This window comes from Pelobates fuscus, chromosome 8 (assembly GCF_036172605.1).
Source record: "Pelobates fuscus isolate aPelFus1 chromosome 8, aPelFus1.pri, whole genome shotgun sequence".
Classification (NCBI taxonomy): Eukaryota; Metazoa; Chordata; class Amphibia; order Anura; family Pelobatidae; genus Pelobates; species Pelobates fuscus.
Window position 1 is genome coordinate 12683321 of NC_086324.1, and position 24774 is coordinate 12708094.

At 41.0% G+C, this 24774-nt stretch overlaps 1 protein-coding gene across 1 annotated transcript in view; it reads left to right on the top strand.

Annotated features, from left to right (window-relative positions):
• IGFBP2 (insulin like growth factor binding protein 2) overlaps positions 1 to 12574 on the top strand; it is a 577515-nt gene extending 564941 nt beyond the window's left edge. The window contains exon 5 of the transcript XR_010085189.1: positions 12563 to 12574. The gene's annotated coding sequence lies outside the window, so the exon portion shown is untranslated. The remainder of the gene's footprint in view (positions 1 to 12562) is intronic.
• Positions 12575 to 24774: the final 12200 nt, after the last annotated feature.

Below are 24774 nucleotides of genomic sequence, written 5' to 3' on the forward strand. Positions count from 1 at the left end.
ATATCTGCAGTTACAGAAGTCACTCAAAGGTACTGTCTCCAGAGATTGCTTCAGGATTCTCCCTTATAACTGTACCTGGGTAGCGCTACCTACACCTAACGGCCCGTTGTGCACATAATTTACCTGCAGGTACCTAGAAGTTTAACTGTTCAGATGTAGTTATTAATGTTAATAAGAGAAGTTTGTTTTCTGCATTCCTGCTGTAAAGACTCTTGTGACTGTGTTTAACATATGCCAGGAACTGCGTTGTTATATGTGGCTGTTATATGTGTATCCCTTTGACCACAATACAGTGTTTGTTCCCATGTCTGTATTTATTTCATGTCTCTGAGGTATTAAGTGGAGGGTACTCATCTACTCAGTGGGGTGGGTTCCCCATAAATAGAAGTTGCACTGAGTGGAGGCACTGCGTCAGAACAAAATGTCCCGATCTCCCAACTATAGCGGAGGCTCAGGATCCCGGTCAACGACAGAAGAAGGTGTAACTGCTGCTAGCTACGGCTTGTTGCCAGGAGCAGGGCAAAAAAGGGCAAAAAAGGGTTACAGGGTTAAAATGGCATCGATTTTAGGAACCGGAGATGGAAAAAGATGCTTGGTCGGTCCTCCTACTTCAAATTTGGGGCACTGCGCGTGCAATCTAATGTGCCACCAGATAGGAGTGGTGTGTTAAGTAGTACTATTCTTATCAGTTTAATCCCAATGTCTCGACTACTAGTGTGGTCCAGCACGCAGAAACTATGTAAACATATACAAAGGCAAGAAAAGGAAAATAAAAGGAAAGAGCGTAAACCGGACCTTAGAATGGCCGGACTAATACGCTAGAGACAGAGAATGGTCAAAGGGAAAGCCGAGGTCAAGGAAGCCAGAAAATACACAATACCGTTTACACAAGCCAAGTCAGGGAAACCAGAATTCAGAATAAACAGGGGAAAGCCAAGATCAGGATACCAGGAAATCAGATTCACAATGACAAAGCACTCTCAGGAAACCAGGAACAGGAAACCACGACAGGGCAAGGTACTGGGGTGAGCTAGGGATTTAAACACCCTGTTATGTCCCCCTCATCAGGCCTTTTTTAGTCGAATGTATCGCCTACTGTCAGTCCCTTCGAGATCCATCCCTCATTCATCTTAATAAAGGTGAGGTAATCTAGACTTTTTTGACCTAGGCGACTTCTCTTCTCAGTGACAATACCTCCTGCTGCACTGAAGGTCCTTTCTGACAGGACACTTGAAGCGGGGCAGGCCAGAAGTTCTATCGCAAATTGGGATAACTCAGGCCACAGGTCAAGCCTGCACACCCAGTAGTCAAGGGGTTAATCAATCCTCAGAGTGTCGATATCTGCAGTTAAGGCGAGGTAGTCTGCTACCTGTTGGTTGAGTCGTTCTCTGAGGGAGGACCCCGAAGGGCTGTGGCGATGCGTAGGACTTAAAAAGCTCTGCATGTCCTTCATCAACAACACGTCTGTAAAGCGTCCTGTCCTTGCCGGCGTGGACGTGGGAGGAGGAGGATTACTTTCACCTCTTCCCCTGTTAGATTCCTGTTGTGCTGTGACATCACCCTTATACGCTGTGTAAAGCATACTTTTTAATTGATTTTGGAACTGCTGCATCCTTTCCGACTTGCCGTAATTCGGTAACATTTCAGGCACTTTCTGCTTATACCGGGGGTCTAGTAGCGTGGACACCCAGTACAGGTCGTTCTCCTTCAGCCTTTTTATAGGAGGGTCCCTCAACAGGCACGACAGCATGAAAGAACCCATTTGCACAAGGTTGGATGCCGAGCTACTCATGTCCTGTTCCTCGTCCTCAGTGATCTCACTGAAGGTATGTTCTTCCCCCCAGCCACGTACAACACCACAGGTAACAGATAGGTGACAATGAGCACCCTGGGATGCCTGTTGTGGTTGGTCTTCCTCCTCCTCCTCAAAGCCACATTCCTCCTCTGACTCCTCTTCCTCACAATCCTCTTCCAGCGTTGCCGCAGGTCCAGCAAGCGATGCTGATAAGGCTGTTTCTGGTGGTGATGGTAACCACAACTCTTCCTCTTCACGCTCATCTACGGCCTGATCCAGCACTCTTCACAGGGCACGCTCCAGGAAGAAAACAAATGGTATGATGTCGCTGATGGTGCCTTCGGTGCGACTGACTAGGTTTGTCACCTCCTCAAAAGGACGCATGAGCCTACAGGCATTGCGCATGAGCGTCCAGTAACGTGGCAAAAAAATTCCCAGCTCCGCAGAGGCTGTCCTAGCACCCTGGTCATACAAATAGTTGTTAATGGCTTTTTCTTGTTGGAGCAGGCGGTCGAACATTAGGAGTGTTGAATTCCAACGTGTCGGGCTGTCGCAAATCAAGCGCCTCACTGGCATGTTTTTTTCACCGCTGGACATCGGAAAAGTGCGCCATGGCCGTGTAGGAACACCTGAAATGGCCACACACCTCCCTGGCCTGCTTAAGGACATCCTGTAAGCCTGGGTACTTATGCACAAAGCATTGTACGATCAGATTACACACATGTGCCATGCACGGCACATGTGTCAACTTGCCCAAATGCAATACCGCCAACAAATTTCTTCCGTTGTCACAAACCACTTTGCCGATCTCCAGTTGGTGCGGAGTCAGCCACTGATCCACCTGTGTGTTCAGGGCGGACAGGAGTGCTGGTCCAGTGTGACTCTCTGCTTTCAGGCAAGTCAACCCCAAGACGGCGTGACACTGCCGTATCCGGGATGTGGAACAGTACCTGGGGAGCTGGGGGGGTGCCGTTGATATGGAGCAAGACGCAGCAGCAGAGGAGGACTCAGCCGAGGAGGTTATGGAAGAGGATTGAATAGGAGGAGTAGAGGAGGTGGCAGCAGGCCTGCCTGCAAGTCGTGGCGGTGTCACCAACTCCTCTGCAGAGCCACGCATTCCATGCTTGGCAGCCGTCAGCAGGTTTACCCAATGCGCAGTGTAAGTGATATACCTGCCCTGACCATGCTTTGCAGACCAGGTATCAGTGGTCAGATGGACCCTTGCCCCAACACTGTGTGCCAGACATGCCATTACTTCCTTTTGCACAATCGAGTACAGGTTGGGGATTGCCTTTTGTGCAAAGAAATTTTGGCCAGGTACCTTACACTGCGGTCTCCCAATAGCTACACATTTTTTGAACGCCTCAGACTCCACCAGCTTGTATGGTAAAAGCTGGCGGGCTAAGAGTTCAGTCAAGCCAGCTGTCAGACGCCGGGCAAGGGGGTGACTTTGTGAAATTGGCTTCTTACGCTCAAACATGTCCTTGACAGACACCTGACTGTGGGCAGATGAGCAGGAACTGCTCAAGGCGAGAGACGGAGGGGCGGATGGTTGAGAGGGGGCAAGGAGGACAGCAGTGGTTAACGTGGCTGAAGATGCTGGACAAGGAGGAGGATGGCGGCTTTGAGTTTGTGTGCTGCTTGCACTCATGTGTTGATCCATAGGCGTTTGTGATGTGCGATCATGTGCCTTTGCAAAGCAGTTTTACCTAGGTGGGTGTTGGACTTCCCACGACTCAGTTTATTTTGGCACAGGTTGCAAATGGCATCGCTGTTGTCAGAGGCAGACACACAAAAAAAATGCCACACTGCTGAGCTCTTCAATGACGGCATTCTGTTGGGTGCCACAGCATGCGTTGATTGGCGTGCTGTCTGGCTGACCCCGGGTGCCGATGCATGCTGTCTGACTGTGCCACTAGCTCCTTGCGACGACCTCCCCCTGCTTCCAACTTGACTCCTCCTCCTCCTCTCTGTCTCCCCATCTGAACTTTCCCCCTGTTCTTCTTCTCTTCTAGCGGGCACCCACGTGACATCCACGGACGCATCGTCATCATCAACCGCTTCACTTGTATCTGACAACTCAGCAAAGGAAGCAGCAGTGGGTACAACATCATCATCATCACACCGTACGTGTGTAATGCTGCCTGACTGAGACATATCCCTGTTATCTACATCCTCTGGCAATAATGGTTGTGCATCACTCATTTCTTCCAACTGATGTGTAAATAACTCCTCTGACATACCAAGTGAAGCGGCTGTGGTGCTAGTGTTGGTGGTGGCGGCAGGCGGGCGAGTGGTAACTTGAGAGGTGCCCGAAGCTAAGCTGGAGGAGGATGGTGCGTCAAGGTTCCGAGCTGAAGCTGTAGAAGATTGGGTGTCCTGTGTTAGCCAGTCAACTATGTCCAACTATGTCCTCATAGGACTATGTCCTATGTTCAGGGTACGTGGCCTCTGAACACTGGGCATTATTCTAGGGCCAAAGGGAATCACAGCACCACGACCACGACGGCCCCTGCGGGGTGGCCTGCCTCTGCCTGTCATTTTTTTTTCGATTAGTGGTACTATGCATGCAAGCTACTGTGACAACAGATATGAGTGGCACTGTGCAGTGGCAGAAGTTAGCAGAGTAGACGCTGTAAGCCTGACACACACGCTTGCAGACAACTAACTGCTATTCAATCTACTACAGTCAAAATTGTATTTTTTTTTTTTAAATGTACACTACTGTTACACCAGATATGAGTTGCACTGGTGTGACACTGTGCCCTGGCGAGCCCTGAAAAGCACACGCGTGAAGGAAACTGACTGCTAATATATTACAGTCAAAAAAGTTTTTTTTTTTAAATGCAAGCTATTGGGACACCAGATATGAGTGAGTGGTGTCACTGGGCAGGCCCTGAAACGCACACTCGTGAAGGAAACTGATTGCTATTATAATACAGTCAAAAAAGTTTAGTTTTTTTTAAATGCAAGCTATTGGGACACCAGATATGAGTGAGTGGTGGCACTGGGCAGGCCCTGAAATGCACACTCGTGAAGGAAACTGACTGCTATTATATTACAGTCAAAAAGGTTTTGTTTTTTTTAAATGCAAGCTATTGGGACACCAGATATGAGTGAGTGGTGGCCCTAAACGCACACTCGCGAAGGAAACTGACTGCTATTATATTACAGTCCAAAAAGTTTAGTTTTTTTAAATGCAAGCTATTGGGACACCAGTGAGTGAGTGGTGGCACTGGGCAGGCCCTGAAATGCACACTTGTGAAGGAAACTGACTGCTATTATATTACAGTCCAAAAAGTTTAGTTTTTTTTAAATGCGAGCTATTGGGACACCAGATATGAGTGAGTGGTGGCACTGGGCAGGCCCTGAAACGCACACTAGTGAAGGAAACTGACTGCTATTATATTACAGTCCAAAAAGTTCAGTTTTTTTAAATGCAAGCTATTGGGACACCAGTGATTGAGTGGTGGCACTGGGCAGGCCCTGAAATGCACACTCGTGAAGGAAACTGACTGCTATTATATTACAGTCAAAAAGGTTTTGTTTTTTTTAAATGCAAGCTATTGGGACACCAGATATGAGTGAGTGGTGGCCCTGAAACGCACACTCGCGAAGGAAACTGACTGCTATTATATTACAGTTCAAAAAGTTTAGTTTTTTTTAAATGTAAGCAATTGGGACACCAGATATGAGTGAGTGGTGGCACTGGGCAGGACCTGAAACGCACACTCGTGAAGGAAAATGACTGCTATTATATTACAGTCCAAAAAGTTTAGTTTTTTTAAATGCAAGCTATTGTGACACCAGATATGAGTGGTGGCACTGGGCAAGTGGGCACAATATACGCTGTGAGCCTGACACACACGTTTGCAGACAACTAACTGCTATTCAATCTATTACAGTCAAATATATATATATTTTTTAAATGTACACTACTGTTACACCAGATATGAGTTGCACTGGTGTGACACTGTGCCCTGGCAGGCCCTGAAACACACACGCGTGAAGGAAAGTGACTGATATTATATTACATTCAAAAAAGTTTTTTTTTTTTTAAATGCAAGCTATTGTGACACCAGTGAGTGAGTGGTGGCACTGGGCTGGCCCTGAAATGAACACGCGTGAAGGAAACTGATTGCTATTATAATACAGTCAAAAAAGTTTAGTTTTTTTAAATGCAAGCTATTGTGACACCAGATATGAGTGGTGGCACTGGGCAAGTGGGCACAATATACGCTGTGAGCCTGACACACACGCTGGCAGACAACTAACTGCTATTCAATCTATTACAGTCAAATTTTTTATTTTTTTTTAAATGTACACTACTGTTACACCAGATATGAGTTGCACTGGTGTGACACTGTGCCCTGGCAGGCCCTGAAACACACACGCGTGAAGGAAACTGACTGCTATTATATTACAGTCAAAAAAGTTTTGTTTTTTGTAAATGCAAGCTATTGTGACACCAGATATGAGTGGTGGCACTGGGCAAGTGGGCACAGTATACGCTGTGAGCCTGACACACACGCTGGCAGACAACTAACTGCTATTCAATCTATTACAGTCAAAATTGTATATATTTTTTTTAAATGTACACTACTGTTACACCAGATATGAGTTGCACTGGTGTGACACTGTGCCCTGGCAGGCCCTGAAATGCACACTAGTGAAGGAAACTGACTGCTATTATATTACAGTCAAAAAAGTTTTGTTTTTTAAAAATGCAAGCTATTGTGACACCAGTGAGTGAGTGGTGGCACTGGGCTGGCCCTGAAACGCACACGCGTGAAGGAAACTGACTGCTATTATATTACAGTCAAAAAAGTTTTTGTTTTTTTTAAATGCAAGCTATTGGGACACCAGATATGAGTGAGTGGTGGCACTGGGCTGGCCCTGAAACGCACACTAGTGAAGGAAACTGACTGCTATTATATTACAGTCAAAAAAGTTTTGTTTTTTTTTAAATGCAAGCTATTGTGACACCAGTGAGTGGTGGCACTGGGCAAGTGGGTACAGTATATGCTGTGAGCCTGACACACAGGCTGGCAGGCAGGCAACTGCAATTACATTACACAGAAAAAAAAATAAAAAGCAGATTGATGTTGTAGCCCTAAAAAGGGCTTTTGGGGTGCTGTCCTTACAGCAGAGATCAGATGAGTCCTTCAGGACTGTAGTGGACACTGAATACAATAGCCTAGCTATCAATTTCCCTATCAAATCAGCAGCAGCTACACTGTCCCTCCTCTCACTAAGAATGCAGCTTCAGAATGAATCTAAAATGGATGCTGTACAGGAGGTGGGAGGGTCTGGGAGGGAGGGTCTGCTGCTGATTGACTGGAATGTGTCTGCTTACTGTGAGGTACAGGGTCAAAGTTTACTCAATGATGACGAATAGCGGGCGGACTGAACAGCGCATATGTTCGCCATCCGTGGCGAACGCAAACAAGCGATGTTCGCCTGGAACTATTCGCCAGCGAACCGTTCGGGACATCACTACTTATATATATATAGATAGGAAAATTGTGTGCGCAGTTAAGTGCTATTGCTATAGGATATGGCAGGATCTACACCAGCACCTATTAACCTTTAAAGAAGTAATTCCTACTTACATCAGATAAGCAAGATTAAATACAAAGAATTATAATAGAGACATTAGATATATTTTTTTATGAGAAGTCAAACAGTCATAAACAAAGTATCTCACATTTCTTCCTAGGACATCTTGTTTCATGTAGCCCTGAAAATGGCCCTAATGGTAGCCACGAAGCAGTCACAAGCAGTTAAGGGGACTAGGAGGGTTTTCTATCTGGAATCTAAAGATTTGGTCATTGCAATTTATCCCAGTTAATATGCGCAGGTCCTGAATTCATAATTCTTATCAGAGTCATACATCTTAACCATCAAACCCCTGGCAATCAACATTAGAGAAAACACGGCTATACATGGGATACAGGTGTGAAGAAAGGAATACAAAGCCGGACTGTTTGCAGATGACGTGCTACTAACCCTCACACAACCATTAATTTCACTGCCGAACCTTCTCGCAAAAATCAAAACATATGGGGACTAGTCGTACTACAAACTAAATGTAACGAAAACACAACCGTGGGGTTAGGGATACCCAACCAAACATTAATACAATTAAAGGACACATTCACCCTGGATTGGAGAGATGACCATCACAACTTCCTAGGGTTACAAATAACAAAACTCCCATCACACCTCCTCAAACTAAGCTACGGAAGGATTCTGAAAGAGATAATTGAAGCACTGAAAGGTTTGCGAAAACAAATATCTGTCCTGGGTGGGAAGATTAACTGCCAAAATGATGATGTTACCAACATTCATCACACCTCACTATAGGGCATCACACCTCACTATAGGCATGCAACCTGAATGTGGGCTGCTTTTCATGACCCTCAATGAGTACAAGAGACCCCCGATATTGTTGTTCCACATACTGATTGCTGCAAATTCTCTGATAGTGAGTTCCTGGAAACAAGTCACTTGTCCTACCAAAACAGACCTTATCAGCCAAATAACCACTAACATAGAATATAAACAAAGCTTAACACGAAATATGGCACATCACAACACATGTTAGAAGCCAAACAGTGGTGGGTGGAATATATGGAAAGGAATAAGATAGAGGAGAACAGGGTACCACGAGAAACATTGCAACATTTGGGATCGGGGAGTAGGAGAGATTTGGGGCACCAACTCAAAAATTGGTGTAGAATTAAGAATGCCATTTAATGAACAAACTCCCAGGAGGGTGAAAACAGATAGAGAGCGTGTTACCCACAACTGCCTGTATATTTGTATATAGTTCAGACAACGGAATGCATACACCAGTTAACAATCCCATCAAAGAGGCTATACTTATGCAAAGTTAATCATGGCACTGCATTGCCAAACATGGATGATTGTTCTAATTGCAAATGTATTGATGTCTTACCTACCCTTTCTTTTTCTGTTCTGTACCCAAATTGAACATCAGAATCTGCAAATGATTGAAAATTCCCCCTCCCTTCTCTTGTTCTTTATCCCAATTATCTGAAAAAGTCAATTAAAAAATTGATTGTAAAAACAAAACAAAAAACATATGCAATAATTGTATCCAGTCTAATTTCTTTCAGCTATCAAAGAGATTTATAGAATATGACAGATGATGGGTTCACTGCAGCTATTTGCTGAGTTAAGAATTTAAACTAGTCTCATAGATGTCATTGTAAATCAATAAAACATTTCTAATAAGCATTGAAATGCATGAGAGATAAGAGATTTAAAGTATTTGATTGGAATGTGCAGCAGTTCATCTCATGCCAACAATTCCTATTAGATAGACAAAAAGACCAGACTGAAGCACCCCATTTATTCGACCCTCTATCATTATTTTTCTAGAAACAATGTTATCATCTTGACTTGAAGTTTACCACGGCCAGTGTTGTGTTTTTTTCATTGCTATTTTCCATGAATGTTCCGTGAATGCCATCAATATTGAATGTACATATACTTATTAATATTTGGGGTGAACTTTTTAATTGTATGTAACAAATGTCTGCGTTGCTTTTCCCTTTTCTTTCTATTTCCCTGGCTCCTCCTACAGTACATACCTTTACCTAAGTGTGTTCCTATCTCCATTCCTGTCACAACTCTTAATTTGAACCCTTAGATTGTAAGCTCACGCTCTAGCTACGTAAGCTGTGCAAAAGCACTTAAATGGCTTAAATGGCAGATCCCTCTTTACTCCTATTACCTTTTGTTTTGTTCTGAGTATATAACACTGTCTTTTTTCACAACTATACAGCGCTGCAGAATATGTCGGCCCTTTACAAATGACAGTAATAATTCTAAGTGAAATATTTAAAATAATGCATGATCTTGTCAAAAATAAAAACTGTCACTTCTCTTTGCTCAACCACCTGAACCATTCTGCCGTCTTTGACATAGATGTCCAACCCTTAGCTGAACAAACTGATGTTTGTAACATTTCACTTGTATCTCTATCGCCATTCTTTCAGTATCCTTCACTTCGCCAATTGTTCCTTCTGACTGATTGTTCTGTTCTCTTCCTCTTGATTTTGTCATCTACTCATCCTTTCTTGGCAAACAAATTGATTCCTTTAAATGTCAATGTCACCTGTATGTTGACAGCTCAATCATCTACCTCTCTTCTCTAACTTTTCTCTTTCATGAAACCCCTTACCTCCTGTCTTTTTAATCCCCACCTGAGACCATCTTTAATAATGATAGCGCCTGTGGCCAGCTTCTCTTTTGTGAATATGGTTTTGGAAAAAGGTCAATTTTTTGTTGTTGGGTGGCTAAAGAAAAATATAAAAATAAATTATAATAAAAAAATAAAGAAATACTGGTGTAAAGTTTCCCAGGAGGTTTAATCACCGTGTAAGTTCAGTGAATCTGAGTAGAAGGATACACGGGGAGAATGTCTAAGCACGTAGAAACAAGGCTTTTCTCTTTATTCTCTATATAAATCCAGAGAAAGTTAGACATATCTGATTTGTGATAAAACCAAAAAAGTGTAGTGTATATAGGTGCTAAAAATACACAGCAAACAGTGCTTCCAATCTCACCGTGAAATCAAACAAAACAAAGACGGTGGATAGCACACTAGTGTGCAGTGAACTCATGAATAAAACAATTAAAAAGTGATCAAAGGTAAGTGAGTAGGTTATATATAAAATTACCATATAATAATATGTTCAAATATCTCTGAAAGAGAAAATGCTGAAAATAGTGCAATACAGCAAGTACTACAATAACTGAAACAATAAATAACTTAATACGTCCCACTCGCTTGGTGCAGCAGAGTCTCTAGAAGTCTCTCCAGAATACCTCAAATTTAGGGATTCGGACAACGCTTTTCAGCTTAAGGACCTTCCTCAGGTACATACATCACTTCACTGATAATCTTGCCTTTTAAAGGGCAAATTCTGGCGCCAAAATGATGTCCCTAAACCCCCCACCCCCTGGCACATTGCGTCATTGCTGGCGCTATCATTGACTTCGCAGATTTTGGTAGCTCTTTATTCTGGCACCAGAATTCACTCACAGCATGCACTGACGCTTCTTTTGGTGGTTGTAGAACAGATTAAAACACAGTAATGCCCCAAAAAGAATAAGAGACAGATGCATGGAGTTATCACAAAGTTGCTTGGATACCGCCACATTAAGTACTGGCAGATGATAACCTAAATTTGAAAAATGGTAACTATGACCTTGATTTCATATCTTTGTATACGTTTTTTAAATGTCCACAGTCTGTCCGTAAAACATTTCAAATGATTTATTCAAAGAAGTCATCGTTAACATCTATGGACATGTTTGTAGATAAATCACGTGTAAAGTTTTTTTTCCAACAGATTCTAATAATTTGAAAAACTAATTCGAAAATATTAAATTGAGGCCTCTGTTGGGCGACTAAGAAAATAAAAATACATAGCAAAATGAAAGAAAAAAAATATATATCTCAAGAGAAGATAGAAATTTTTGTTTGTAACGCTTTATAGTAATCCTGATACCAAACATGCCATTACCTGTTACAGTACCATGTGCTAACGCTATTAAATAAGAGTTAGGAAACTGGCTTAAAGATAGCTATCTTTATTTAAATATTTTCTGGCAGGAAGCATTGAAGGCCAATTTATAATTCATATTGCGTTCTTCGGCTTAATCCGATAGCTTCATACAGGATCAAATGAGTAAAGGTCAAGAGCATGCGAGGAAGGCAGATTTCACCAACAACTGCAGCAAGGGTTAATTAAATGTGAACAGAACCGATAAGGAATTCATTGACTAGAGAGGGAACTGTCAATGACAAGTATAACACCCCAATATGCAGAGTATAACCTCAGCAATAAAGTATGTTACCGGGCCTTAGAGTGGATTCACGTCATGTAAAACAGACAGACAGAATATTCAGGATTAGCCAGAAGCAACTCAAAGCCAGGTCAGGGATACCAGAATACAGAGGGTCAATATGAAAGCCGGGTCAGTAACAGTTATTCAATATAATATATATGCACTATTGGGTCAAGGAGAACCCCAGAAGTCCACTGTTCACTGGAAAATCTAATGTTTTATAGGCTAGAGGTGTAATTGTTATAACAACATCCCCACAACTTGAATGGGTGATAATTATGCCTTAATTTGTCGTTTTTTGATGTCATGAGGCCAGTGTGCATGTGTGAGCAGCATAAAAAGGGGGCATGCACACAGCGGTTGGAATCAGAGTTGCTGTAGGAGAATGGCTATCCTACAGATGGGCACCCCCATGACTGGCAGAAAGGTAACCCGAGAACTCCATACAGCAACATTGTCAAATGAAATAGATGCCTATAAAATGGTTTGAATTATGTAAAAGGTATAAGGACGTCTATTATTAAAAAATTAATTGTTAAAGTTAATTTTAACATGTTTTGGAATATTCTACATGAAGAGTCTCTGCAGTATCTGAGAGCTGTGACCATCGAACATCATTTAGCACAATTTCCCTAAAACATATCTTTGATATTGTTAGTATAGTCTTGGCATCAGGGATAATATTATCTCTCACAGGAAACCCAACTAACAGAAACTCCTAACCGCCTAAACTCCTTTTTCTACCTTAATCTGACATTTTAGATATTGCATGTTTGATCAACTCCTAGAGGGGAATTATATCATTGTCTATTTTTTATTTAAAACAATAGCTAGGAATAATTAATATATTTATTTATTATAAAACAAGCAGAAACGCAGTAGCAGAGTAACAAGCAGCTGCAAAGATAACGACCAAACTGTACTATCACTTTAAAAATAAATCTAACTGAGTCTACGAGAGCCACTGGGGTGTAAGAAGCACCTGCGATCGATTTGCATGTTATGCAATAGATCCTTTGTATGTATTTGTGTTTTCTCTCTCCTTCCTAAATTTCCACCATCTGCAGTGATATCACCACACTGCGAGTGTACATTTCGAATGCGCCTTGTTGGAGACTGAAGCTGTGTATTCAGGTGCAGGCTCTTGTCTGAGCTCATTGCTCTAAATAATGCCAAGACATTTTCAGAAGGGAGACAGTGATACCTCTTCATTTCTTTAACACCTTGGCATTAATCTCTTCCTGGGGGCCACAGCCACAACTGTCAAAAGGGCAAAAGAACGGGATGAATTATCTTTAAAACTTTAGGAATTGGGAATTACCAAGCCATTTTTATAACATTTGTTCTTTTCACATTTCTCAAAATTAAACCTCCTAGATCTGGCTACATACAGCTAACCGTTAACACCTTAATGATGTTAGCTCATGCTATGCCCTCCTGCAACAGGTGGCCTTTAACGTCATTAGGGCAGCATAACACAATTGATGGGGGAGAGGGAGTCTGTCTGACAACCAAGCCAGTCTCCCTGCAGTCAATCCAGCCTATCCACACCAATGTCATCTTAAGAGCATTACAGGCCCCTGGGCCCTGCCTACACAACAACAGGAAAGAAAATGGGACACTATAGCCACAAGAACAGCTACGGCTAATTGTATTTGTTCTGGTGAGTATAGTCAGTCCCTTTAGGCCTTTTGCAGTAAACACTGTCTTTTCAGAGAAAATGCAGTGTTTACATTACAGCTTAGGGATACCTCCACTGGCCACTCCTCATATCACTGCTAGAGGTGCTTCCTGGGGCAGTGCTGCACAGTGTGACTGACATTGTGTCTCCACCTCTGCATGCAGACACTGTATCTCGATGAGGAGATTCTGATTGGCCAGGGCTGTGTTTGACTTGCGCTGGCTCTGATCTGCCTCCATGACAGTCTTATGCCAATCTTATGAGGAAGTATTTTGATTGTCTCAGACCCCCACTTCTGATGATGTCAGCTAAGCAGGCAGATAGGGGTCAGAGCCAGCAGCAGCAGACTAGAATAAAGGTAAGATTTTACTTCATTTAGGGAGGACAAAGGTAAGATTTAACTTTATTTAGGGAGGACAAAGGCGGGGGAGGGGAGGGGGGGTTAGCAGGGGGGCTAGATTGTGATTTTAACACTATAGGGTCAGGATTACATTTTGGTGTTTTTGACCCTATAGTGTTCATTTAAGTTTATATAAAGTATCATTATGTAATCAGTGTTTAAAAAAGAAAAACACATGCTGTAAAGCAGAGATTAATCCACACAAATCTTTAATAGGTGACAGAGGGAAGCAACTGACATCGACAATTGAAAATATTAGAAGAAATTCATCTTAGCTTTACTGCTTCAACAATTGTGTGTTGATTTTGACCTGCTTATGTAAAATTAGTATGTGTGCGTTGTTTTCGCAACAGGAAGATTGCATGTGCAGATACAGAGGTTATTAGTCAACCTAAACATTTTAATAAGTGTGGATTGAAGGTTCTAAATAAAACTCCCAGAATAATATACTGAAAAGTTGACAATTCTATGGGGCTCCAATGCATGTGGGGCCCCCAGAAAACTGCCCAGTGTGCCCATGCTTTAAGACAGCCCTCTCCTCGTTATGTAATCACTGTGACGAAAAACGGCTTTTAACCCCTTTTCTGCCTGGGGGTGCCGTTACAATCACAAAACTTGGTTCATCGTGATTGACAGGTTGACTGCAATGGGATCTCCTGGGATGTATATACAGTATCTATTAACGTAGGCCCAGCAAACCAATCTTTCAAATTTCAATGTGTAAAAACTGAAATGGGAAACCCCTATATTTGACCCTGTAACTTTCCAAAACCCCTGAAAACGTGTTTTAGTGCAGTAAAAGCTAACAGTATTGTGGCAGAACCAATGCTTGTTGTATTGTGAGTTGTTCCCTGTGTTTTGTGTATTGTACCCTGCTCCCCATTCAGGAGTGCTCCTACAAAAGGAACACATTTGTCTCCCAAACGGGGACCACCCCAACATCCAATTTAGAACGCTAGTTAGAACGTTTGAGTAGAACGTTCTTACCTCTCACATTGTTGCGAAACCGCAAGGGAAGCAATTAATGAGTGCTACCCTGAGTGGTAGCCATTTCTTATAGACAAACACCAGCCAGGGGGAGCATTGATGGATTGTTTCCTGACTCGTTTGTCTCCCGAACAAGGACCACCCTAGAAAGCTCCCACCAATGAATTAGAACGTTCGCACTGGCAACATAAGTGTGAAACCGCAAGGGAAGTAATTACTTAGTGTTCCCCTGGGTGGCTGCCATTTCATGCAGACAAATGCCAAACAGGGGGAGCATTCTTACCCCGAAAGGAGACGCTTCCCTTGTAGGTTTCAGTACAGGAATCTCGCGAACGGAGATTGCTCGTAGAATGTGTCAGTGTGAGGTCGGCTCAGGTTGGTGGGGACACTTTTGGGGCACTGGCTGGTTTGGCAGCTTTTCTGTGCCTGGGAGACAAAGGGACAGCCTCTCCTTTCCCACTCCTTGGCTCCCAGACACAGAGACTCATGGGATGGAGACCCCCCTGTCTTCATGGTCATCCTCCCCGGAGTGGCAGGTTTTCCATATTTGGGAGACCCCCCAAGCATAGAGGATCTTGGGATAACCCCTGTTTATGTGTGTGGAAGACCCCTTGCATGGGGCTATGCATAAAAGCTGTGTGTGGCAATAAAAGTGTGGTGTACCTCCAGAGCTGTGTGTCGTCCAGTTACTGGGGGGAAATGGGTCTCCTGATACTCGGTATGGTTCCTAAATGGCTGAAGGAAGCGAAGTAGCGGAGGTAACCAGTCAGGTTACTTGGAGTTCACTACAAGTATTATGACATTCACTGTGAAAATGTAATGAACGACTTAACCTTTTCTTAAAGGGATACTATAGTGTTAGGAATACAAAGCATCAGTCCAAATGCATCAGCCATGGTGCAATCTCCTCTAAATTTATTTCCATGTGGTCCTTCCTTATCTCCTCCGCCACAAAATCTGTATCTCCTTCCTTATTTCCTCCACCAGTTTGAGCTTGCTGCTTTGTAGTGAAGTCTGTAGTCTGTCCAGCAGTCGCTGTTCTGTAGCCTCTGTCAGTCCTGGAGCTGTTGTTGCTGATATCGTTGTCGCATTTCTCCCTATATTGGACGCAAAAGACACAGTCCACTGGCCACTATCTTGAACCTGATCACTGTAGACGCAATTCCTGCTTCCCCCGGGATGCCGTTTCTGACCACGGGAACACATGAAATAAGTATGGAGTAAACTGGGATTTCTTGGGCAAAATTCTCTTTAGTGTATATCTTCTGATGTTTCTTATTATGAGGTCTGGAGGGGGAGATCGGCACCTTCCTGTCATGTTCCACATGTAAATATTTTAAATATGACAAGATATATTCATTAATATTCTAATCCTTTATAGACAATAATAATTCATTCTGTTTCCGGTAGCAGTGTGTGACTTTCACCCAAATAATATGTTTCCTGTGTTTAGAGATCATCTTGTGTACGGCAGGTGGGTTGAGGTGGATGTGGTTAGTTAGCCTTATCTATTGGTTGCATTGAAATAACATAGTGACATTCTTCTTATGATTCAGTAAAAATATATGCTTTAAACAAACAGGAGAGGAAAAGTATCATTTTGGCTGACAGCCATTTTTGGCAAGGAATTTGCTTACAAAAAAGCTTTTTTAATTTCTCTAAAATACAATGTGGATTTCTCTCCACAACCATACAGCAGAAAGTGGATAATGGCTACTTGGAAGCAGGGGGGTAAATTAATACCCAGCTCAGACAGGAGCTCAATAGGTAACACGAGCTCCAATATGTGTCTGCAAAGTACACTTAGCAGACTGCTTCTAAGTTTATGAATTTAAACATTGTTTCATGAAAATTGTCATTTAAAGTGACGTAAGTCTTACATTGATGTGATGCTGGGTAAGTGGCTAATGTAGCAAAAAAAAAATCATTTCTATTCTAAGACTTTTTATTGAAGACTGCAAAACATCAAAGTTGGGAGGACACTAACTACCACAAGGCATTGTATATAATATATAAAAAGTTATTATGTAAATTACTTACACAGAAATATATTGTCATGGCATACAAAGGCACACTTACTCCTGTAATTTAGTGCTCAGTTTCTATCTAAAACTTTTGCTGTAATTACCAAATTTAATCTGCTTGAACCTTATCCTAAAGAACACTCCATGTATTTTAACTACTATAGTACTGTGCCGAAACAACCCCCACTGTAAGTAGTCAAGCCTTGACTTAGGGTCTGCCAGACACCATTCCCTGTCTCCACTATCTAACGCTGGAGAGTCAGAATCTCTCACCTGACACTCTCAGCCAATAACCTAGACCTGCACTGCAGGGCTTAGTTCCAGAAGCTAATGGAAGCGCCTGCTTTGGAACTTCTGGTTCTGTTGCTAGTAGTGGAGGCGGGGAGTGGTGCTTGGTGGACCCAAGGTAAGAACAGGCTCAGATTTGTATCACTGTTACTATAGCTTATGAATATACACAATTTTGGCAGGAAAATGGGATTGGGAAGCAGCGCCTTAGGGGTGTCCTCCAACCCAAATTCAGATAGGCGATAAGAGTTGCCTTCCTTACTTTGTTTGAGTGGTCGTTTATAACAAAAGTTTAAGCTTCTCATACAGAAGCATTGGTTGTAATGTTTCTCTATGAGCACATTGTGGCAAAGCATGCACCCTGTGCCCCAATGCTTCTCTAGGAGAAGTGGGCATGATAACTAGCGTTGATCTCCCGGAGGTAGAATCTAAAAAGGAACTTTCCAAAATTAAACAAACATATATATATATATATATATATATTATTTAAATAATATAATAACAAAGTATTTAACCAGGAAAGGCACATTCAGATTACTCTGGTTTTCAAGTACGTCCTGAGGATGTTACAGTAGCCCAACATCCTGGGGTTGTTACTATTTCCCAATTTAATGGTACTCATTTTATCTACCTCGGAAGGATGAAGGGCTGAGTTAACCCTGCAAGGATTTGAACCTGTGACCCACAGGCTGAACAGATTCTACTGATGATGCATTGGCCCACTGAGCGGCTATGCTGAGAAAAATAACTTTTTCACTCCTGAAGATTGCGAATTTTGTTATCTTGCATTCCAAACAAATTAAACCGTGTCAAACCATGGTATGTTTATCAGACTCCCGCAGTATGTTGATACAATTCACAAACTGATTAGATAGAATTTCATTCAAATGTTCAACAATGCAAATAAATACATATTCGTATCAAGGATAAACTTTTTGAACTTTCCTAATCTTTGCACAATTCTAACCTTCAACTGAATCCTAATATTTAGTCTATTGGTTGGGAAACCGACTCAGCCAGATGGGATTTGGAGTTACTAACTGTTTCCCCCAAGAGATAAAGTAAAGCCGCAGAATGTCAACCATTTCCCAACAGCTGGTTAGGATAATAGCATTCACTCTAATAATCGATGTGACCCTCTGACCTGGATCACTTCCAAATTTAGTTTTCTTCAGCTACTATTAATTAGACCAGTCACCGGTTAAGATTCTCCCGAAGGACTGATGTAAAGAAGCCAAGCTAACCGAATGTTCACACAGATTTTTGTTTCTCAACACATTTTCTCTGATTAATTGAGAAACAAATGATGGAACTCATACTTTCTAAACGATTACTTCCTTTTTTTTACTTAATCCTGTTTTTTACAGAGTGAAAGCTGTTCGAGGGGAAGACAGTGAAGCAGAAAAGTGCTAAATAAATTCTTGCGTATGCTTTGCATTCCACCAAAGTGACATTTGTATCTGTCCTTAACACTGAACCTCACACAAAGAAATAGAATGAAATGAAAGATTATTGTGAGATAGCAAGATGACAGATTTTTGTTATAAGCCATATAACCCCATATTTTGTGTTTCCCAGTGACACAAACCATGATGCATGTTGCATAGTCAATATTGTTAATTTACTTTGTCATTTGTTTCGGAACGAACTGCAATTTGACCAAATTTACACCAATCAAAATGGCATATTCTGAGCCAAAATATACCACACAATGCTAAAATTGTTTTTCGGGTGTCCCTAAAATGTTTCTTTCTTTAAAAAACATGAATCTAGAACTATGCAGGTCACCATGCAAGTCGAGGTGTTAATATTCCAAGCTTTTTTTAATATACAAAGAAAACTGAGCACCCACCAACCCCTAAGTGACATCATGACTGATGCAGTGACTAAATGTGCTCTTTATGGAGACCCAAGTCAGTGGTCAGTTTATTGAACTTGTATTAAGCTGTTAGAGAAAGTGACAAATTAACAAATTCAAATTTTGCTTCCTCTTTCCATTATTTCACATTATGTTTGATGCAGATTAGGAACATTTAGATTTGTTTTCCCAATTTTTATTGAGTTCTCAAGACTGGCAATCTCTGTGGATTAGAAAATCCTCTGACTGCAATGGGTACTGAATCAACAATATACAAACTATCACTTTCTTATCATTGCTCTCCACATCACTCAATGATTCCACTAGACCAACGACGTTGAGACACTCGAGCATTCTTATAGAAAGGAAAAGTCACATCCAAACTCATAGTTATAGTGTGAGGGTGTTATTGTGCCAGCCACATGATTTTGCATACTACTGAAATCTATTAGCGATTTTAACAAGTTTGTTTCAACATTTCTCTTTATTACATGCCACCTCTGTTTTCAACTTATTTTTTAAATAAAAGAAAATATTTGTTTCAATATTTAGCTCTCTTTTATTTTCACTTTCCCGTCTTTTGTCTTTCGTTCTTGACTCTGCCACACTTCTCTCCTCATTGCACCTATCTTATGTCTCACTTTTCTCCTTTCATTTTCATGTCCCGTTTTTATATATATTTGTATTTTCAATTCTTCCTACTGGTCAGTTATTCTTTGTGATGGCTATATGCATGGACTCCACGAGAAATTGTACTAGTCCAGCAATAACGGGGTGTTCTAGTCTGGTGGGCCGCCATTTCCCATCCCCTGCTGGCTCCTATAGCAGCACTGGCGCCGGTCACTGTGCACACACCCCTGATGTCATCACAACATAGAAATACACGTTTTGGAGGCATGGTATATCAATTACACCCACAGCCAATAAAACATCACAGTTTCAAGTGCACAGTGGCCTATTGCAGTTACTCCATGACCCAATAGCACATTTATACTATTTGAAATTTTTGTTACTGACTCCGCTATCCTCTAAGCCTTCTGTATTCTGTTATCCCTAACCTGGCTTTGTCTTATAGATAATCTGATTTCTGGTTTCCCTTGATTCTTGCTAATCCTGATGTTTCTGTCTATCGTTTTTACGTGAAGTCCGGCCACCATTAAAGACTGGTAAAACTTTTTATTACTGAGGTTATACTCTGCGTACTGGGGTTATCATACTTGAAACTACTCTGCATACTGGGATTATGCACATGACACTATGATTGTGATTATGAACTAAATAGGACTTTTGAAATTCAAATTGAGTACAAGAAATTAGATTTTTTAAATATGTATTTTAAGTTCGTCCAGCTAGCACAATCCAAGTCAAAGTTGTTTTTTTATTATTTATTATTTTTTTGTCTCCTGAAGAAGAACATTGGTTGAAGAAGCCACACCTTGATAACATATCTGTATGACTCAAAGGAAATGAGAGTGGAGGATGTTTCAGGAGTTGGTGGACCCACCTAGGATTCAAAGTCAAGGCTCAGTTATTCTTGCTGATATTTTATTGCTACAGAGAGATGACCTAACAAAATGGGCGTAGAAGAGTCTCACCACTAGAATCTATTCTTTATTTTTTTATCTACTGGAAACCGTCTGCTACATAATTTATATCTAGGTGTTGACTTTGGTTTGGATTGACAAGGTCACTAGTGATAAGAATGTGACATCAGATCGACACCTTTACAGTATTTTCGACTAGTTGACTGGATACAAAAGACCAAAAGATCATGACGAACTTGGATGCATGTAACATGTTCTCACACCCATTTCCCATTCCTCATGGATGCTATTTTTGTAACCTGCAAAAAAATTTCCATTACGCTTTTTCTTTTCAAACAACATTCTGTTCCCTATGTTTTGTGATGGTAAATGGAAACAGGATAATGACAATAGTGAAAATATTGCAAAACTCAACAAATACAAGTTAACCAGTGTTATGATTAGAAGATCAAGAGGAGTCCTTATTAGTTCCAGTAGATTGCTGCCAGATTGTTTGTGTTTTCATCTTTTTTTAGGATTAAAACAAACTTCTTGACTAAAAATAACATTTGCTCATGCTATATAGAACACTTAATGCATACATTGTGTTTTTAAAGTTCATTGATCCTATAGACATGAACATATTTGGCATGATCTGATGTTCTTATTTATATGAATGCTTATTTATATTAGTTGAGGTCATTTGATGAATGATTTGCTTTTTTTTGACACACATGTAAGACTTCAATAGGAAATAATATACTAAATAGTCAACTGTGGTGTACTCAAAACCAAAAAAGTCCAAGATAGTTAAATTTATTTTTGTCTATTGATCAGCTTAGTATTTTGTTCGATTGATTGACTGATTGATTTAGAAAGTTTTCATTAATTGTAATGTGGCATTCCATTAAACTATGAATATGTGCCTTACATGCATGCTTTGCTGCACTGCACACATAATTACTGTGCTATACAAAATGGCAATGGCAAACTTGGTATGTAGGTAAGTTGGAGAATGTTTCACATTCACCTATTTTTGGTCTAAATTTAGATACTCAATACTTGCTTACTTTCTTCGTGTAGCCCTATTATTAGTATTATTATATTATTTATAGAGCGCCGTCAAATTCTGCAGCGCTTTACAATGGGTGGACGAACAGACATGTAGTTGTAACCAGACAAGTTGGACACAGGAACAGAGGGGTTGAGGGCCCTGCTCAATGAGCTTACATGCTAGAGGGAGTGGGGTAAAATGACACAAAAGGTAAGGATAGTATTAGACTAGTGACAGTTGCAGGAGAGGAATCAGTTGGGAGCTAATGATTCTGAAACCAAACATTCTTGTTTGGGATGTTATGTGGTTCAGGGTGGTATCTATCAATGGGGTCTAAAGACTCAGAGGTCCCACCAAGATATATTGACTGGAAATGTACCATCTTAGTGCATCATCGCTTGAATTGTTTCAAGGGAAACAGGCAATCGCCTCAAGGTCTAGCAGGATGCAGGACTTTGGTGACCAGGGTAGGTACTCTCCACTTTACGTCAAGTAGAGATTGTCTCTATGACATGTCCATAGATAGTAAACTTACAGCCATGCAAACTATGGTGATTATATCCTTCACAAAGGACCATTGTAGATACTAGCAAATAACACAATAGACACTCTGCACAACTTTCTTGGGTAAAACAATAACAGGAAAAAGAAATTCAAAAGGCCGAAAGGTGGGGGTGGGGTGGGGGGGGGAAGACACTCCCGTGTCCCACTGCCGAGCCTCCAGAGTATAAAGGTCACCTGGACTGGTTAGAAGGGGGTAAGCCTGGAAATTGTAGAAAAAAGAGAGAAAAAAAACCAAAAAGGGATGTCTTACATAAAGACCGCCCAGAGGGTAAATGCCCAGTCCAATCTCAACAGTAGTGTAGTTGCCAAAAATAAAAAAGCCTTTATTGAAATCTATTAAAAAACCTGGGTTATCAGTGATGGACAGAATAATATAAGGAGGAACATATATGGTAGGAACAGGGCTAGTCAAGAGCCAAATAGCCAAAAGAAATCCTCACATAAAAAGGAGAGGGGAGGGAAGGCAGTATGTACCACCATACATAGCTCAGGTTTCAAAGCAGTAGGAGAGGACAGGGAAAGGGAGAAACACACACTCCCAACCAATAAATCTCTCTAGTGATTTAGTGACAAAGACAGAACTTCAAATGAAAAGTCAATTTGAAGTTTTGTGATTTTCAGAGTCATCATTTGTTTGAAACAGAATCCACAAGTCTATTTCCAAGTACATAAAACCACCTTTGTCAATCCCACCATAAGGAAACACACAGAACATGCTCACTCTTCCGTGTAGTGGAGATAATATTGCTATATTTTGCCATCTAAGCATTTACTGTTCATCAACATTACTAAACTAAAGGAGTGGATAAGTGATATTTATTTGCTCTAGTCAAAGCTACAAGACAAATTATCATCTTCATTCCTTAACTTGTAATAACCTTTTTTTAGTGATAATAACATAGTCAAAATGCTCTTGTTTATTTATTGTAAATCTATCATAATGGCAAAATGAGCAACTGACCAAAAGTTATGTAATAATGTTCTTGCCTTCCATATGAGCAGAAAGTAAGCAGAGCAGTACTGACATACATAAGCCTGTTTCGTGTATAACCATTCTTTTGATGACCAACAATTCATACAAATGTTAAACAGAACATTCCAACCTAGTACACAGTGTTTCTTGGTGAGCTGCCTTTTGGCATCCTTAATATAAAATATCCTTCATTGGAACAAGATGTGTCTCAGCCAATCGGTAGCAAGAAAGTCACCTTCATTTAACAGACTATCATGAGTCTTCTTGTGCAAGTCTGCTATTCATCTAATTTATCTAACCCAAAGAAACATATTTTCCAACACTTACTTAAGTAAGGTAGACCAGACCTGAGTCTTTGGAAATCTTTGTTTCAGTTTTGATAATATATACTTGGTGTTTTTTTTATGACATCCTCATTATTGGGTTTTAGGAGTCTGATGGTTCTGAGCAGTATCAGTTCCTCGAACTGCACTCTGGACTCTGATGTCCTATCTGGAATCTGCTTAAGCCAGTCTTCCAACTTGTGGGTCACAGCTCTATCACAACTGTGACTAATACAACTTTTATTTTCTATATAATTTCTAGCTCCTCTTTTAGTCCCTGGTATTTGTCCACATCCTCATGTGCCTTCCTTTTGATGTTTATGGTCACATTTACCACCACTGCAGTCTACCACCACACGGTCAGGTTGGTTAAACAGTACATGCTTTTCTGTCTGGTCCCACAGGACCTTGGCTCTATCATTCCCAACAACCCTTTGTGGCACCTCCCATCTGGACATAGGCAGGTCCAGCCTATATTCTGTGCAGAAGTTTTGGTACACAATCATAACAACATGATTGTGCCTTTTGGTGTATGTTGTCCTTGTTAACAACTTGCACCTGGTTACTATATCATAGATTGAATTGGAGGCCTTTTTTCACAGATTGAACCTTGGGTCCTGTCTGGTGTGGTAGACCCCTTCTGAAGTTCCAGCTCAATGGCAAAAACAAGATCCATCAACACATACATAATACCAGTCAATTGTTACCAAGCTGGGATACTAACCTGGACAAGAGTAAAGACGAGACATTGTGGATATCAAGACCTGGAAACTACTCACTATGAATAGATAATTCCACCCAAAACCCAGGACCCAGAAACTGTAAAACAGCCAGAAGGAAGGAGGTCAGGGCATATGATTCATCCATATAGCAATCATCGAATACTAATACATGTATATATATATTTATATATATATATATATATATATATATATATATACATAGAGAGAGAGAGAGAGAGAGCATAAATATGCACATATCATATCTAAAATTTCCCTCCAACCTAGTAGCAATGTAGTTTTTTAAGCAATGTAGTTTTCAGTACTGAAGTGCGACGTGAAAGAGTCACTGCTGATCTGCATGATGCAAAGAGACTTATACGACCTCCAGTTTTTTGCCAAGTGAAGACCAGTACTGGAGTGGAAGGAAAGGTCATTAAAAACATAATCTATCGTGTGCATTCACAAGGTTTACAGTGAATGAGTTAAAAGAGTGTAATGGGAAAAATTGGTATTCTGCAATTACAAAATCCAGATTATCCCATACGACCAACATTTTTTCAAGTAATGCATTTTTTGGCAACACACATTTTGTTTTCTGTTCTGGAATAATGGCTAGATGAAGATGGATTTAACATTTGAATACAAGCCTCTGACTATTTCTGCTTTAGCATTTGAGGCAATCATTTAGAGTTGATTC